Source organism: Stegostoma tigrinum, unplaced genomic scaffold, assembly GCF_030684315.1.
Source record: "Stegostoma tigrinum isolate sSteTig4 unplaced genomic scaffold, sSteTig4.hap1 scaffold_179, whole genome shotgun sequence".
Lineage (NCBI taxonomy): Eukaryota > Metazoa > Chordata > Chondrichthyes > Orectolobiformes > Stegostomatidae > Stegostoma > Stegostoma tigrinum.
The window spans coordinates 370181-389255 of record NW_026728119.1 but is presented as its reverse complement, the minus strand read 5'-3'; the positions used below and the strand labels follow the sequence as shown (position 1 = coordinate 389255).

Genomic DNA, 19075 nt, shown 5'->3' with positions numbered 1-19075 from the left:
ACCACTATACCAACATTTCATACCACTAATTCTAGTATCATCTGCAAACTTACTAATCTTGTCCCTTAAATTCTCATCCAAATCATTAATATAAATGAGAAACAAAAGTGGACCCTGCGCCAAATGCTGTGGAACATGCTGGTCACAGAACTCCACTCTGAAAAATCCTCCAGCACCACCGTCTCTCCTCCAACTGAGCCAATTCCACTTCCAATTAGCAAGCTCTTCCTGAATCACATGTGATCTAACTTTACGCATCAGTCTACCATGTGGAATCATGTCAAAGGCTTCACTCTCACTCTGGGAGGTGCTGCAAAACTGAAACAATTCCCCCACCATTTGCCCATCATTCCTTGAAAAGTTAAATCCCAATTCTCTTGAGAATAACTGCTAAATCTGCATCCAGCTGCCATTCAGACTGTTCCAGATCCTGGGAACTTGCGGAGTCAAACACTCTTCACATTTTCACTCTGCATTTTTTGCCAATTATCTGAATGTTGTACTCCACAGTTACCAAACATTGCTACAATGGAGAATTACCTGAGCTTCTGTTCACTCTCTCCAAACCAGAGACACATCAATTTTAATTTACTTATGGGACATGGCCTTTGCTGCACAGGCAAATATTGATTTCCACTTTTATTCGATTTGGAGAAAGTGGTACTTTCTATTACTGCTGCACTCCATCTGCTGTAAGTACACCACTGTGCTGTTATGATAATAATCCACCCTGGAGCCTCACTACCCTCCTTACTGCAGGAATCATACCTCAGACCTCACTACCCTCCAGATCATGCCCTCAAGCCTCGCTACCTGCATTGTTGCAGGCATCATTCTCGAGCCGCAACACCCTTCACATCTGTGGAATCCCCCTCCAGCCTCAACTCACACCATCTATCTAGATTCCTCCAGTCTCACAGACCACCTTCTGTCATCTCCTCCAGCCCACAAACTTCTTTAGCTCTATAATTGTCTTCACCGTCACAAACTTCCCTTTGTCTGGTCTCCTCCAGCCTCACAATCTTCCCCATTTCTGTAATCTCCTCCAAGCTCACTTTTCTCTATTTTTGTAGTCTTCTCCAGTCTCAGAACCCTTCTTGTCTCACATATCATCCAGCCTCACAGATCAATGATACAAGAACGATATTTCTTTCCTCTAATACAATCCTTATTTTTATTCATCCACATGATGGCGGTACTTTCAATTTCCTGGGCTTCAGGCCCCAGAATTGAAGTCAACCGCTTTACCTCTATACCTCACTTTTCTCCCGAAAACACTGACCAATCATGAGTCATTTATTCTAATATCTCATTTTCTGAAATAACTTGAAATATTGCTGGGCATCTTCCTATGTGAAGAGTCTCGGAGGTCTACAGTACAGAAAAAGGCTTTGTGGCCCATCCAGCCTGGGCTGGTTAAAAACCACACCCTAACTATTCTAATCTAATTTTCCAACACTTGGCCTATAGACCTGTCTGCATTGGCATCACAAGTGGGCATCTAAATATGCCTTAAACGCTATGAGGATCTCGGTGCCTACCACCCTCACAGACAGTGAGGCTCAGTGCCATTGTCACAGCATGATGACATCACAGACAGGAACAGAGACGAGCTGAGTCTGTGCAAACCAAAGATCCCCCCCCACCCCCCCCACCACACACCGTGAAGGACGGGAGGGTCCCTGACATAGGGCAGAGGAGATTTTACAGAATGGTTTGTAGGAAGAGGGTTTTTAGTTGCATGGATAGGGTTTTTTTTAAAAGTTATAATTTCATGTGACTTAGGTATTGCTGGTACATATTGAGAATATCCATCGACAATAGATGGACTCTCCTTCACAACCTCTCCTCTTGCCTGGGGTGTGGTAATCTTCAGGTTAAACCAGCCCTATGGTCAGTTAGGATAATGGTGACTTCACCTTAGGCACAGTGATGCCACTTTGCCTCAGTGGTGTAGAGGGGAATGTTGAATGTGGTGGATGGGACACCACTCTGACACTGCTTCATCTGGAGGATGTTAACTTCCTTTAATATTGTTGGGGCTGTACTCATGCAGGGAAGTGGAAGTGAAAAGTGGATGAGTGCCTTACACACAAGAAGCAAACTGTCATTCGGTAATCAGGTGCTTGGGGAAACTGAGATTGATCTCCTTGTAACAAAGGATTTTGAGGGGACCTTTGATAGGAGGTGTTTACAAAAGATAAACATTAGAATGGTAAAACGTACACTCAACTGGCCATAAAAAGGACTACAGGACATATATTGAAAGTTGTAGGAAAGATCTATTGAGAGAATGGAGTAATAAGAGAGAAATTTTACATGGCAAATGGGAATGAGCAGGAACACAATACTCACACACAATGCGAATATCCAGGTCCTGATGAATTGAGTAATTCTGTCAGAGTTTGGTGTTACAATTATTGAGCTTCCTACCTGAAAGTCCACTTGTAATATCCTGGAACACAAATTCATAAAATCCATCACTGTCAGAGTAGAAATCCACAACATCCCCTCCTCCTGGCCGAGGATAACTGTGTATTGTTCCTGCTGCACATTATTCCTTGTGGGAGTCAGCAGCTGATTCGAGGGATTTCTATTTGGGTTTCTAGGAATTTCCACATTGGGGCTTCATGTCACTGAACAGAACAACAGGTGTTTGACACAAGGCAAAGAATGGCCAAGATTCAGTGAGATGCAGGCAGCAGGATTTGCTTCCTTTTCTTTCCTTCTGTGCTGCTGCACTGCCACAATGAGACATCAGCTTTTCCGGCCCAATGCAACTTGATGAACAAGTTGTCTCGATTCTGAGAAATGGGCAGGAAGCTTCTCCCAGTCATTTGAAAAAACGCCCCTTAAAAAGGCAGCAATTACGTATGTGTCATGTTGCCCAGTGCTCCCAACAAAAAGATGAGAAGAATGAGGGAGGATCTCATAAAAAGGGATAACAGTCAAGTTCCATGAGGGTTAGAGTTTATGGGGAGACATTGATAAATGGGCGACAAGTCGGCAAATGGAGTATAATATGGGAAAACGTGAAGTTGTTTATTTTTTGAGGAGATGACCGAAGAACAGTGTTATTTAAAAAGGTAAAAACTGTGGAAAACTGCAACACAAAAGGGATTCAGGAATAATTGTGCAGGAAGCATGAAGCGAGCACACAGTTGCAACAGGTAATCGGGAAGGGTCATGGGATGTTATCCTTTTGTCAAGGTGTTTGCAGTAGAAGAGTTTGGAATACATGTCTTAGGACAAATATACAACTTGCTGGCAAGACCACATCTGGAAGAATGTGAGCAGCTTTTTTGGTCCACTTATTCGAGCAAGTATATCACTTCACTGGAGGCATTTCAAAGAAGATGAACTAAGATGATCATTGGTTTGGAGGGATTATGTTTTAAGCTAAGACTAAACAGGTCTGGAATATACTAACTAGATTTTTTGGAAGAATGAGAGATGTTCTAATTAAAAATAGAGGATTCTCAAGGGAGTTGACAGGATAAATGCTGAGGGAATATTTCTCATCGTGGGAACAGATTCTTGATAAGGCATTGAAGAGAGGGTTCTCTTTTGGAATTGTTAAGCTTAAGGCAACACAGACGTGGGTAAGGGGGTTTCAGTCGCGAATGAGCTGGAGTGAGGTGGAGAGAAGGAGCATTTTAGAGATTGAAATTTCTGGCATTTGTGATTGAAATGTACGGTAAGATGTTCATCTTGAGGCCAGATATGAGAGCATTATTGAGAAGGGTGCAGTTCAGCCTCAGACAGTTCCCAATGAGAGGGATGGATTCAGTACAATAGTAAGGAAAAATAATTTGTAATAATAACTGAAGGCAATGTGTTTTACTATCACAAAGTGTTATTGGAGGAAATTTCAGCTAATCAAGTAGTGGAAGCATGATAAGCAGTTTTATAATTGAGTAACAGTGGAGCAAAGTGATGGAGACGAGTTAGATCTGAACATTGTAGAATACATGTGAAAGTTAACACAGTGCTTGTGGAAGATCTCACCTCCTGGAAGTATGTTGGTGAGAAACAGCATGGGCCAAGGATAGATCCTTGAGGGACATTTACTACATGGATTTCAGACAGGAAAGAGAGATGGAGTGGGATTTTCCAATGATGGTGAGGTCGAACATTGGTTTTAAACTGAATGGGTGAGAAGGACATAACCAGAAAAGAGAAACAGACAGAACAAGTAACAATATCTGTGAATTGGCATGGGGGAAGAGGCAGGGAGGAGGAGGAGGAGGAGAAATAAGAGTTGGAATATTTGTAGTTTAGTGAGAATAGGGCAAAGGGTTAAGATGAGCTCTGATAAGGCTTGACATGAAGCTGGACAAAGATGCAAGTTTAAGCCTAAAGCGAGGAGCAACATGCCAGGCAATTTGGTTTGGTGGGCTTGTGGAAGAGAGGGAAGCAGCAGAGGCAGCTGATTGGATTGTCTCAATCTTAGTGAAATAGAAACTGCATGTGTCTCCTTCACTTGCTGTTGGAGGGGAGGATGGAGGAGACAGGATGATGGACAGTGTTTTGCAAAGAAACAATGCCTGTGTTAGTGATATTTAAAAATGAGTGAACAAACCTGATGACTAACTTTTATCCAGAATGTTAAAATGTACAACAGAAGTCCAGGTTCAAATCCTATCTCAGCAGATGGTGGAATTTGAATTCAATAAAAAAAACTGGAAGAATCAACTGGTTGCCATGGCAACAATTGCTGATGACAGAGAGAAAAAAAAAATCTAATGTCCTTCGGGGAAAGAAATTTGCCAACCTCAGCAAGCCACTCAGTTGCAAATCACTGCAAAGTTTCAACAAAGGAATGAAGCTGGGTGGCCCATTTGGCATCGACCAGGGAACTAGGAAAGACAACTGCAGAATCAGCCCTGTCGGCCCCCCAAACTCCTGCTTAATAATATCTGGGGGCTAGTGGCAAAATTTGGAGAGCCGCTTCAAAGACGAGTCAAGGAACAGTGTCAGACTCATGGAAACATACCTGGCAAACAATGACACACACCACTATCATTGTCCTCAGTGAAGCCCTGTCCCAGCAGACGTGACAGCACAGTGTTATTCTGACCAGATTATTTGACCTGGGAGTACTCAACATTGACTCTGACGCCTGGAAGTCTCATGGCTCCTGCTGATTACCATGTACCATCCTCCCTTGGTTGATAAATCAGCAGTAGTATTATCGCTAGATTATTAATCCAGAGACCCAGATAACATTCTGGGGACCTGGGTTCGCATCCTGCCATGGCAGATGGTGAAACATGAATTAAATAATGATCTGGAACTAAGATTCTAATGATGACCATGAAACCATTGCCAATTATCAGGAAAGACCCATCTGGTTCACTTATGTCCTTTCCGGAAATGTGCCATCCTTACCTGGTCTGGATGACATCTGACTCCAAACCCACAGTGATGTGCTTCACTCTTAACTGCCTTCCAGGTAATAAACGCTGGTCCAGCCAGCGATTTCCACATCCCAAGAGTGAATTTTAAGAAACAAAAAACTCCATCATGTTGAACAGCACTTGGAGGAAGGACTGCGAGTGTGAATAGCACTAAATGTACTCAATGTCCACATCAGGAGAAGTTTGCAGGAGGATTACCAATCAGGCTGGTCGGGTCCTGAAGGACAAAGCTGCTTGGCTGGGACTGCAGCAGGTGCTGACGCACCAAACGGGGAAAATATAGCTGATCTCATCATCACCAATTTCCCAGCTGCAGAGGCATCTGTCCATGACAGGATTGTTAACAGCAACCACCGCACAGTCCTGTGGAGACAAAGCCTCATCTTAAACTTGAGAATACCCCCCATTGCGTTGGGTGGCACTAACTTCGGCTAAAAGGGACAGACTTGGAACAGACACAGGAGCTCAAAACCAGATATCTATGAGGCTTTGAGAGAGACTGCAACAGTAGCAGACCTTCTCCAGCACAATCTGTAACCTCATGGCCCAGCATATCCTACAGACAGCCATTGCCATTGATCCAGGGGACCAACACTGCTTGAACGGAGAGTATTGGAGGGCATGCCAAGGGCAGCACCAGGCATACCTAAAAATAAGGTGCCAACCTGGTAAAAACACCAAACAGGACTATCTGCATGCCAAATAGCATAAGCAGCAAGAGTTAGAGCTAAGCCACCCCATAACCAATAGATCAGATGCAAGCTCCGCAGTTCTGCCACACCCAGTCGTGAACGGTGATGGACAATTAAACAACTCACTGGAGGAAGAATGCCAAAAATCCCCATCTTTACCCGACACAGGAGCCCAACCTATCCTTGCGAAAGACAAGTCTGCAGCAATCTTCAGCCAGAAGTGCCAACTGGATGATCCATCTCAGCCTTCTCCAGAGGTCCCCAACATCAGAGATGTGAGTTTTCATCCAATTTGATTCATTTCACATAATATTAAAGAAATGAATGAACAGTGCAAAGGTTATGGGCCCTGGCAACACTCTGGCAATAGTAGCGATGACTAGTGCTCTCGAGCTTGCTAGCATCCAAGCCAAACTATTTCAGTCCTGCTACAGCGCTGGCATCTACTAACAATTTGGGAAACTGCCCAGGTCTGTTCAGCACAAAAACACAGCAAATCCAACCCAACCAGTTTCCCCTCAAGCAGTCTATTCTCTATCAGTAAAGTGATGGAAGGCGTCGTCGACAGCGTCGTAAGCAGCACTTACTCAGCAGTAACCTGCTCAGTGACACCCAGTTTGGGCCATGGTGGGCACTCGGTTCCTGATCTTATTACAGACTTGATCCACAAATTCACAAACAGCTGAATTCCTGAGGTGAGGTGAGGGTAAACAGCAGAGCCCTGCACAAAAACCACTTACTTCCACTTCAGTGACAATGACTGACAGTGACACCTGAGTTTCAGCTCATCTGCTGAGCCTCTCATCTATTCCTGTGTTATCTCTCGGCTTAACTATCCAAATTCACTCCCAGTTGGCCTCCCACATTCAACATCCCTGCAACCTCAAGAATACCTAAAATTCTGCTGCACACAAGTTCATTTGTACCAAGACCTGTTCACCATCACTGCTGTGCTCCCTGACCCACAAAGGCTCCTATTTATAAGCAACAATTTAAAATTCTCATCCTTGATTTAATTCCTGGCTGTGATGAGCCCTATCTCCCTGCACCACACAACCTTCAAGACTTCGATAACTCATTTAGTTCCAGACTCCAACAATGCGTTTAATCATCCCTTCACTATTGGAGGCTGTTTCTACAGTTGCCAGAAAACGTGATCTGGAATTCCCCTGATAAACCTCTTAGGTTTGCTTTCCTTGAGAGAGTCAGGAAAACCTGTAGATTTGGTAACTTTTTGGTCACCTGACCTAATATGGCCTTACGTCAAAAGTTTGTTGATAATATTTTTGTGAAATTATAAAACATGATAAAAATACAAATAGTTTGTTGATTTGGACATACACCATTAGCTCTTCAGTATCGCTAGATGAATGATCTGTAACTTCTCAAATGGAGCATTGTGAGAGCACCTTTATCATACAAACTGCAGTAGCACACGAAAGTTAAACATCACCTTCCCCACAGGTAACAGGGCTTTGGCAACGATCGCTGGTATCTGTGGAAGGAGAAACACACAGTAAATGTTGCAGAAGTGCAAAATGAATGACACAGATAAAAACGCTGTAGAATTTGGTGGTCTGAAATGGAAGAAAAATACACTCTCTTTCTGGGAAAATATTTCCTGACTGTGAAAGATACCATTCAAAAATTAATCTGGTAAGAGAGCAGCACATGGTCAGGGGGTGGGCAGCAGTGGAAAATTTATTTACAAAAAAGGTACAAGGAAATTACAGTAAAATACTAGAGATCAAATCTATCCATCATTAGAGACTGAAGAGATTAGACACCGACAAAGGTGATCAGGGAGCACAGAAGTGAGCAAGAGCAGTGTGAGCTGCTATGATCCAACAGTCTGGGAAAAAAAATCCATAAGAAACAAACATTTCTCTTGGATAAGAGATAATAGGAACTGCAGATGCTGGAGAATCCAAGATAACAAGGTGTGGAGCTGGATGAACACAGCAGGCCAAGGAGCATCTTCAGAGCAGGAAAGGTGACGTTTTGTGCCTGGACACTTCTTCAGAAATGGGGGAGGGGAAGAGGATTCTGAATGAAATAGGGAGACAGGGGCAGACAGATCAAAGATGGAGAGAAAAGATATTTGGAGAGGAGACAGACAAGTTAAAGAGGCAGGCATGGAGCAGGTAAAGATGAGGAGAGGTGGGGAGGTAGGGAGGTGATAGGTCAGTCCAGGGAGGACAGACAGGTCAAGGGGGTGGGATGAAGTTGGTAAGCAGGAAATAGGGGTGCAGCTTGAGGTGGGAGGAGGCGATAGGAGAGAGGAAGAACAGGTTAGGGAGGCAGGGACAAGCTGGGCTAGTTTTGGGATGCAGTTGGGGGAGGGGAGATTTTGAGGCTTCTGAAATCCACATGGACACCATTGGGCTGCAGGGTTCCCAGGCAGAATATGTGTTGCTGTTCCTGCAACCCTTGGGTGGCATCATTGTGGCACTGCAGGTGGCCCAGGATGGACATGTCGTCTGAGGAATGGGATGGGGAGTTGAAATGGTTCGCGACTGGGAGGTGCAGTTGTTTCTTGCGAACTGAGCGTAGGTGTTCTGCAAAGCAGTCCCCAAGCCTCCGCTTGGTTTCCGCAATGTAGAGGAGGCCACAACGGGTAGAGGGGATGCAGTATACCACATTGGCAGATGTGCAGGTGAACATCTGCTCGATGTAGAAAGTCTTCTTGGGGCCTGGGATGGGGGGGGGGGGGGGGGGAGAAGAGGGAGGAGGTGTGGAGGCAAGTGTAGCACTTCCTTTGGTTGCAGGGGAAGGTGCTGGGAGTAGTGGGGTTGGAGGGCAGTGTGGAGCGGACAAGGGAGTCACGGAGAGACTGGTCTCTCCGGAAGGCAAGCAAGGGTGGGGAGGGAAAAATGTCTTTGATGGTGAGGTCGGATTGCTGATGGCAGAAGTGTCAGAGGATGACGTGTTCGATCCGGAGATTGGTGGAGTGGTATGTGAGGATGAGGGGGATTCTTTTTCAGTTGTTATTGCAGGGACAGGGTGCGAGGGAGGAGTTGTCGAAAAATGCAGGAGACACGGTCAAGGGTGTTCTTGACCACTCCGGTGGGGAGTGGAGTTGCGGTCCTTGAAAAACAAGGACATCATAGATGTACGGGAGTGGAATCCTGGGAGCAGATGCGGCAGAGGTGAAGCAATTGGGAATAGGAGATGGCATTTTTGCAGGACGGTGGGTGGGTGTGAGATGTTAATGTGATAACATCCCATTAATTTAAAGAAGTATAGAAATCAAAGTCTTTCATCTGCATTTGATTCCTATACAGAGACTTTGACTTATAGAAGTAAAGTCTTTTATCTACTCACATCGGTATGCAGACACTGCCCTGAAGCTTCCTGCCCAGCTAGGAATTCAGTGTAAAGCTTTTGTAACTCCTTATCTTCTCACACATCGGCATGCAGACACTGTCTTAAGTTTCCTGACTGAACTGAAATTAGAATCAATCTGTATCAAATAGGGTTAGTTGGGGAAATTTTGTAAAGGTGTGAAACCTCTGAAGCATGTAACTTCTGTCGCTGACTAAGGGGCCAGGGCACTGACTTTGTCCTAGCCAGACACACTGGCAACTTGAAATCACAATCTGTCCCGGACAACAACTCAAAATCACCTCCTGCCATGAGCAGCTACTTCACAAGCAATCGATACTATATCCTGGTCTTTTATGTTGTCCATGTAATAATTGCTTGGTATCCTGTTTTTGTCTGTTGTAGTAATTGTTTTATGTATCATGTCATTGGAGGTTGTGAAATCGTTTTCTGTATCATGTCTTTTGTAAAGTATAAAAAGCAGGGACTGTCCGGGGAGAACTCCTTGTGAGACTTTGCACTGTGTGCCGGGTTGAGTACAGTGATTCTTCACAGCTTGTACTTGCTTAGTAAGAAAATGATTGGTGTTTTTCTAAACAGGTCAGTGTCTTGTTATTGCAGCATGTCCGTGAGGGTCTCCGAAAACAAACTTGACAGGTGGGCGGAGGTGTATTCTAGGTAGCTGTGGGAGTCATTGGGCTTGAAATATATATCGGTTTTGAGATTGTTCCCCAAGATGGAAATAGAGGACCAGGAAGGTGACAGAGGTGGTTAGAGATGGTCCAGGTGAACTTAAGGTTGGGGTGGAAGGTGTTGGTGAAGTGGGCGAACTGTTCGAGCTCCTCATAGGAGCACGAGGCAGCGCCGATACAGTCATCCATGTACTGGAGGAAGAGGTACGGAAGAGGGATTGTTCCAACAAAGAGGCAGGCAAAGCTTGGGCCCATGCAGGTACCCATGGCCACCCCCTTTGTCTGTAGGGGGTGGGACGAGTTCACCAAAGCACATAATGGGGTCAGTGGAGGGGAACTGGTCAGACCTGCAGGACAGGAAATAGCGTAGGGCTTTGAGGCCATCTGTATGGGGTATGCAGGTGCTAATGTGGTATACTGCACCGCTGCACCCGTTCTGGCCACCTCTACATCAGGGAAACCAAGCAGAGGCTTGGGGACCACTTTACAGAACACCTACACTCAGTTCGCAATAAACAATTGCTCATCCCCACCTCCCTAACCTGCTCTTCCTCTCACCTATCCCCTCCTCCCATCTCAAGCCACACCCCCATTTCCTACTTGCTAACCTCATCCCACCCCTTTGACTTGTTGGTCCTCCATAGACTGACCCATCCCCTCCCCACCTACACTCACCTTTACCTGCTCCATCCCCACCTCTTTAACTTGTCTGTCTCCTCTCCACTTGTCTCCCACTCTCTCCCTGTTTATTTCAGCATCCCCTTCCCCTCCCCCATTTCTGAAGGGTGTGGGCCCGAATACGTCAGTTTTCCTGTTTCTCTGATGCTGCCTGTCCTGTTGTGTTCCTCCAGCTTCACCCCCGGCCCTTTTAAAGTTTCAAAGCTGTCGCGCATGCGCCCCGCGGATCACTGCCCCCAATAAAGATGGTGACGGTCACACGGGCCTATCGCCATCTGAGGCGTTGATTTGTTTTCTGCAAACGTGAGTCTGGGAGTTTCAAATGGGTGTGTTTTCCGACGTGCACTAACTGTTTGTAAAACTTCCAAACCCATACGAATATCACTTCCCTCCAGCTTTCTACCGTTTTGCTTTCTTTACTGTGGCCTGCTGTTACCTCAATTGCACAAATCTTGGTCTCAGCGAAGGATCTAGGCCCGAAACATCAGCTTTCCTGCTCCTCTGATGCTGCTTGACCTGCTGTGCACATCCAGCTGCACACCGTGTTATCTCGGATTCTCCAGCATCTGCAGTTCCGGTTATCTCAGCGACTCTGCACCGCACTCGTGGATGATCACGTGGTTTTCACTGATCCCGCCCTCCCTTCATTCCGATTGGGCGATATCCGTCCGGTCATGCACGGCATACCTGTGCTCCTATTGGTCGCGCACTGACATCAATCAGCCAGACTTCACCGTGAGCTGGAGCATGCGCAGTGCTTTGTGTTATTGTTGGAAGCAAATGAACGTCGTCGCAATGTTGCATTTTGAGACGAATGAGACTGAAAACTGGATCTGTCTTTTTACCTTCACAGATGCTGCCAGACCTGCTGAGCTTTTCCAGCAACTTTGTTTTTGTTCCTGATTGACAACATCCCAGTTCTTTTGTTATTTTTTAATAAGTCGCGATTGAAAAGGCTTCCGGCAGCTCAAAGCTGAAGGTACTCTTGATACCGCTCTGTCAGCCAATAGAGAAATAGCGGTGAAATAAGGGTAATAAATACAGGTCTAGCAGTCCTCAGGTAAGATGTAAAGGGAATAATTATGAATATGAAGAACATCACGTGGTGAAGTGAGGTGAGTGTTGTTCATATGAACTGTGATTGGGCAGAGAGGGAGGTTAATCAAAAAAGAACAAGCAGAAAAGAGATTCTCAAGAAAGGTCTGTGCAATGGAAAGCAACGAGAATCAGAAGATAAAAGCCCAACACAAGAAAAAGTTTGAAGACCGTGGCTGCAGAAACTCCAATAAGTTGTTTCACTGCTCTACTGCCTAGTTATTGACTTAAGCAGTATAATCCACATTCAACTCTAAGTAGCTGTCTGAGTTTGTCACTGTAGTTTACTTGATAACAGATAAACTCCACACTTTGTCTCAATAAAGCTGACAGTTGGTTCACCAATTAGTTCTGCTGCCAAGTCCGTTCTTGTTTGAAAAGGGGTATAGATCACATTTAAATAGACAATGAAAAATGTCAATCCAGGCTGGGAGCAAAATTCTACTCCCTCGCCACTGACTCCATCCCTGCCCCAGGTAACTGGCAGGTAACACACTGGTCACAGTCAGGGTGCAATATTTCACCCCAAGATGAGCTTCTAACCACATTACTCACCCCCACACTCATTATCACAAAGACCACATACAATTTCAACCTCAACAGCATCTCAGGTCATCTGCTGCTGAAACTCTCATCCATTCCTTTGCTACCTCTCGACTTAACTCCCCAAACACACTCCCGGCCGGCTTCTTAATACTACTTCCCTGAAATCTTGAACTGATCCAAAAATCTGCTGCCCATGTGTTTATTCTCACCGATTTTAACATCTTCAAGTTTTGCCATTCTGTGCTCACTAACATAAACATTTTCTCAGTGGCAAAGCACCAAGGTTTTGAAATTCATATCCTTATTTTGAAATTTTGGCATCACACCACTTTCGTTTGATAGTCCCTCCAGCTGCAAACCCCTCTGAGATTTATCTGAAGAAGGGTCACTGGACACAAAACAGTAATGCTGCTCTCTCTCTCCACAAGCACTGCCAGATAAGCTGAGTTTTACATCAATTTCTGCTTGTGTTACAACTTTCAAGCATCTACTGTCATTTTGCTTTTTCCTTCAAGACATTTGTTCTCCCTGACTTCCAACCTCCTGTGGATTTCTGGTTTTAACTCCCACCTTTTTCATGTTTTCAGTTCCTAAGGCCATAAGCTCTTGAATTTACTCCCTAAACATCCGTGGTTTTCAAAGTCCCCTTGTTTGTTCAGGATATTCCTTGAAACCTACTTCTTTGGCCAGTTTTGGGTCACTTGTCCTAATAAGTACCTGGTATCAAATATTGTTTTGTGACAACCTTGTGTAATATGTCAGATCATTGGATTGAATCAAAAATGTGAAAACATTTAAATTGTTCTTTTGGAAAACATCACTAATCCTTCACGATCATTTGGGAACTCGTTACCTAATATCATTGCAAGTGCGACTTCACCACATGACCTGCACTGGTTCAGAAAGGTCAAACATCAAGTTCTCCAGATGTAACTGAGGATTGGCAATAGTTACTGATACCTTTGGAGAGTGATCCAACGTTCATGTATCTGGATATGGTGAATGAATAGACAATAGGTGCTGGAGTAGGCCGTTCGACCCTTCGAGCCAGCACCACCATTCATTACGATCATGGCTGATCATCCACAATCAGTATCCTGTTCCTGCCTTATCCTCATAACCCTTGATTCCACTATCTTTAAGTGCTCTATCTATCTCTTTCTTGAAAGTATCCAGAGAGTTGGCCTCCACTGCCTTCTGGGGCAGTGCATTCCATATATCCATCGCTCTCTGGGTGAAGAAGTTTTTCCTCGACTCTGCTCGAAATGGCCTACCCCTTATTTTTAACTGTGTCTTCTGTTCTGGACTCACCCATCAGCGGAAACATGCTTCCTGCCTCCAGAGTGTCCAATCCCTTAATAATCTTATACGCCTCAATCAGATCCCCTCTCATCCTTGTAAACTCAAGTGTATACAAGCCCAGTCGCTCCAATATTTCAACATATGATAGTCCCGGACGCCATTCCAGGAATTGAGCTCGTGAACCTACGCTGTACTCCCTGAATAGCCAGAATGTCCTTCCTCAAATTTGGAGACCAAAGCAGCACACAATACTCCAGGTGCGGTCTCACCAGGGCCCTGTACAGCTGCAGAAGGTCCTCTTTGCTCCTGTACTCAATTCCTCTTGTTATGAGGCCAGCATGCTATTAGCTTTCTTCACTGCTTGCTGTACGTGCATGCTTGCTTTCATTGACTGATGTACAAGAACACCTAGATCTCGTTGTACTTCCCTTTTACCGAACTTGACTGCATTGAGATAGTAATCTGCCTTCCTGTTCTTGCCACCAAAGTGTATAACCACACATTTATCCACATTAAACTGCATCTGCCACGTATCCGTCCACTCACCTAGCTTGTCCAACTCACCCTGTATTCTCATAACATCCTCCTCACATTTCACACTGCCACCCAATTTTGTGTCATCAGCAAATTTGCTAATATTACTTCTAATGCCTTCGTCTATATCATTAATATATATCGTAAACAGCTGCGGTCCCAGCACTGAACCTTGTGGTACCCCACTGGCCACTGCCTGCCATTCTGAAAGGGACCCGTTTATCACTACATTTTGCTTCCTGTCAGCCAGCCAATTTTCAATCCAACTCAGCATTTTGCCCCCAGTACCATGTGCCCTAATTTTATTCACCAATCTCCTATGTGGGACTTTATCAAAGGCTTTCTGAAAGTCCAGGTACACTACATCCACTGGTTCTCCCTTATCCATCTTCATATGGACATGTTGCAGAACCTGTTGGGTAGGAGAAGTTCAGAAACAGAACAGCGATGGCTTCCTTCTGACTCGAGAGGGTCTAACTTTACTTTTTAATTGAAAAATCTTCAGGTTCATTTATAGTTCTTCACGGAGTATGAATTGTTGAACTTATTCAGCTGCATGTGTCCAATAAATTTCTTCAGATGTGAGGTCAAAGAAATTCAAAACTATTCCTCATCCTCCCACAGACTTTCTCTCACTGTTAAGGTGCCTACTCATGGACTTAGGGGATCCAGGTACATGATTATTTGAAGTTTCCATCCCATTTAGACAGTGGTTAAACAGTCTTTTGGCACGGCAGCCTTCATTGCTCAATTGTTTCAGTTTCGGAGTTGGGAAGTCATATTGAGGTTGCACAGGATGTTGATGAGACCTCTTCTGGAATACAATGTGCGGTTTCTGTCACACAATTACAGGAGGCATATCATGAAGCTGGCGAGCGTTAAGAAGAGGTTTATCAGGATGTTGCCTGGTATGGAAGCTTTGATTTATAAAGAAAGGTTGGATAGACTTTGACTTTTCTTGCTGGTGCTTAGGAGGTTGAGAGGCGGCCTGTTAGAAGTTCATAAAATAATGAGACATGTAGATAGTATGAATTGTGGTCGTCATTTCCCAAGGATGGGAGATTTCAAGACTAGGGAATGTTTTTAAGTTGGGAGGAGATAATTTAATAAAAAAAAATGCAAGGCAGAACTTTGCAGTGACTGTGAACAAAGCAATGGCAAGTTCCAGCAGAGAAACAGGTGGCAAAGAAACAGGTGACAGCCAGGCATGTGAGGGCTAATGTGTTTCGTTTGCCAGTGACATTCACCGCTTCACAAAGTGGAGAACGTTGAAGTACAGCAGCGACGGTGATTATTTTGCAGGATATTCACCTTGCAAATGGTTTTTCCGCCAGTATCCCTGATTACATCGCAATCGACAGGATGAAAGCTGCAGCAAGACGTGTGGAGCCAGTGGTGTAATTGATACGGCATCTGATTTTGAATTGGAAGTTTGGAATATTGTATCCTCTCTCACTCGAGTGAAGTTGACAGCTTTTCTACCCTTGCAAATTGACAGACACTCCCGAAGAGGAATGTCTGGCCAACGCTGTTTTTGTCAGGTTCCCAGCAGCTTAAGTGAATGGATTGCTGGGTTTTGGAAATTGAAAATTGAAATTAAAAGGTAAATGAGTAACTTGAGTGTGGGGCTACTTCAGCTCATTGTATATTTCATATCCCAGCTCATGGCAACAGTACCCATTGTCAGGAGAAACTGCATGTGTTCCACACAAAGCTGCCTTTTGCTGGGAAACCTTGTGTACAGCAGCAGAAGCGGGTAGAACACTGTGTGTATAAGACTGACACTGAGCCACACATTAAACGGTAAAGATAACAAGTAAAGTTGGAAACTTGCTCGCCCAGCTGGCTTGTTTTCGTTCAGACTTTTCGTCACCACGCAAGGTAACGTCATGAGTGAGACTTCCGAAGAAGCGATGTTGTTCTCCTCCACTTGAAATTTATCCTGCCCGGTCTGTTCCGGCAACTTCTGTCATTTCGCATTCTGTTCTGTATGGGTTGTATATGGGGTCCAATTCTTTATGTTTGCCGACTGCATTATGGATTGAGAACCATGCCTCTAGGAATTCCCATGTGTGGCTATGTTTGGATTGCACTACTACGGTTATGTTGTCCCAGTTAAACTGATGGCCTTCATTATCCGGGTGTACTGATATTAGGGAAAGTTTGTCATGTCATTTTGCTGCCGGCTGATGTTCATGTACACTGACGGCTAGTTTCCTTCCTGTCTGTCTGATATAATGTTTGTGGCAATCGTTGCACAGTATTTTGTAAACACTGTCAGTTCTGCATGTCGTGGGTATGGTGTCTTTAATCCTTGAGAATGTTTGTCGTAGCATGGCTTTGGGCTTGTGTGCTACCGTAATTCCTAGTGGTCATAGGAGTTGTCAGTTCTGATATGTTCTTGATGTGTGGCAGTGTGTCCAGTGTGTTAGGGCATAATGTGTCCTCTTCGTGTTGCTGTTTAGTCAGTACCTGTGGATGAAATTGCAGGGATAGCCATTCAAAGCGAAGATTTTGTATTGGTGTTCTTCCTCTTTCTGCATAGTTCTGGGTCATTGCAATGAGTGGTGACCCATTTAAATAGTGTCCCGACACAGCTTAGTTTGTGCACCACTGACCTGAGTTAGTTGCCAAATTAAAAATATCCGAGCCCCTCAAGGCACTGACCCGAGTTGTGATGTGCAAAGGACAACACACAAAGGAGGATCCTTGTGTGATTGATCCAATGTGATCTGTATGCCAGGGTAACAGTGAAGACTGGTCTTCAACACCCACATTGAACCTGGCTCCACTTGGCCTCCAGTCACCTCTCACAAACTACCATTGCCCTTCACTTTTCCTGACCTCCCCTCTATTCTTGTTTTAAACTGATTGCACGCCAGGCAGTTTCAGCTGGCATTCTGCTGTGGAACTGTAACATGGAGTGAATTGATTTTGACTGATCAATGACATAATTCTGCTTCTCAAGATCAGTCAGTATTTCAGATTTATTACTTTAAATGATAACCATGAACAGGCTACGACAGTGAAGGCACTGAATCGTAATCTCTGGACCAGCAGGAAAGATCAGTTTAAGGCACTCAGGACACTGTCTGATTCGGCCTTGCATTCTCCCAACCTTCTGCACATGATGCCCCTCTGCTCTGTTTCGGTTTTGTTACGTCTTGATGTATAACAGTCTCCAGTTATCTATTCTTTTGTTATTTCCAATACATGAGACCCTCTTTCCATGTCTTGTGCCTGGCCCCACAGCTCAGTGGTCAGAGCACTGGCCTCAGAAACAAGTGGTTGTGAGTTCGAGCCTGTGATAGTGTTTGTACACCCCCTGCTTCAATGGTCAAAAAGAGCCCTTTAAAAATTATCTGAAATTATAACAGTATCATTTCCTCCACAGACCAGAAATATGTGTGAATTTCCACATTGCTGTTTGTCCTTCCACTTGAGGAGGAGCATTTGGAATGGCAGGAAGCAGCTGGCATCAGTGATGTTTGGCTGGAAGTACAAGGTGAAGCAGGAAAACTGCAGGTGAGCAATGGGGGAGGAGCACAAACCCAGGGCATCCATCAAATACTTCCATTTGTTGCTGTAAATAGGTTCTAGTTTTGGAGTCTGGAGTGGGACAATAGAGCCAAGTGAGTGAAGTTCTGCTTTCTGGGGGTTGCTCTCTCCGAAAGCCTCTGGCACTCTCGGTGGAAGGTGTCCTTGTTAGTTTCCTTCTGTGGGTGAAAATGAGGTTCACTTCCCCGAGGGGGCATGAGCACAGTCTTCCCACCTCAAACTTCAGTTTTGCTTGTTGATTCCTCAAAGTGTTGACCCAGAAACCCGCACAGCACACACTTCATTGGGGAGACAATGGCCTGAGGTTGTTATCACTGGACAGTTAATCCAGAGACCCAGATAGTACTTTGGGGACTTGTGTTTGAATCCAGTTGCAGCAGACGGCGGAATTTGAATTCAATACAAACCTGGAATTAAGCGTCTAATGATGAGCATGAATCTGTTGTCCTTTAAGGGAAGTAAATTGGCATTCTTGCTTACATGTAACTCCTGACCCACAGCAATGTGGTTGACTCTTAACTGCTCTCTGGACATTTAGGAATGTGTAATAAATGTTACCCTAGCCAGTGATGCCCTCATCCCGTGAATGAATTTAAAAAGTACGTCAGGAATTCCTCCTGTATGCAATGATAACTGATTTGCTTTGCCCAATCTTTATGCAGACTGAAGTCACTGGACTCTTGAAGTCAGTGACCTTTTATCATAATTAGAGCTCTCCCTTTCTGCTGGTGTCTTCAATTTCCTTTTTAGTGCCTTCTGCTAAAATTACCACACGAGTTAACTGGGGTGTATATACATCGACCACTGTCAATTTCTGTCCCTTGATGTTTCTAAACTGTACCCAGACTCCATTTCACCAGAACTAATATCCATTGTCATTACCATATTAATTTTATTCCGTAGCCAGTAATGCTAACTTACCTCCTCCTTCTTGTCAGTCCTTCCAAGAAACTGAATATGCCTGGAGCCCAGCTTCAGACATTGTAGATATTTTGGTTTCTGATTTACCAAAACATCCTGGATTCTGGAAAAATCAGAGTTCAGTAGAAATTAGCAGTTGTAACACTGCTATGTAAGAAAGAAGGAGGAGCAAAAATAAGGAATAAAGCCAGTTAACATGATTTCAATCAGTTGGGAAAGTGCTTAATAATGTCTCTTCATTAAGTATGTTTCAGCAATGCACTTAAAACAAAAATCGTATCATCTGATTAAATCAACGTGGTCAATCCAGAAG

The 19075-nt window shown here is 44.5% G+C and overlaps 2 long non-coding RNA genes across 4 annotated transcripts in view; one reads left to right on the top strand and one right to left on the bottom strand.

The window, feature by feature from the left end:
• LOC132207851 (uncharacterized) overlaps window positions 1-11439 on the bottom strand; it is a 25908-nt gene extending 14469 nt beyond the window's left edge. For 2 of the 3 annotated variants that reach the window (XR_009443912.1, XR_009443911.1), the window contains exons 1-3: window positions 11243-11439; window positions 7454-7607; window positions 2356-2455 (exon numbers count right to left, since the gene is read on the bottom strand). This is a non-coding gene — a long non-coding RNA (uncharacterized LOC132207851). Of the gene's footprint in view, window positions 1-2048; window positions 2456-7453; window positions 7608-11242 lie in introns of those variants that run through there. The other variant, XR_009443910.1, reaches the window with a different exon arrangement.
• On the top strand, window positions 11050-19075 carry LOC132207852 (uncharacterized). The gene is made up of 3 exons (XR_009443913.1): window positions 11050-11109; window positions 17678-17808; window positions 19007-19075. It is a non-coding gene; the product is annotated as an uncharacterized LOC132207852 (long non-coding RNA).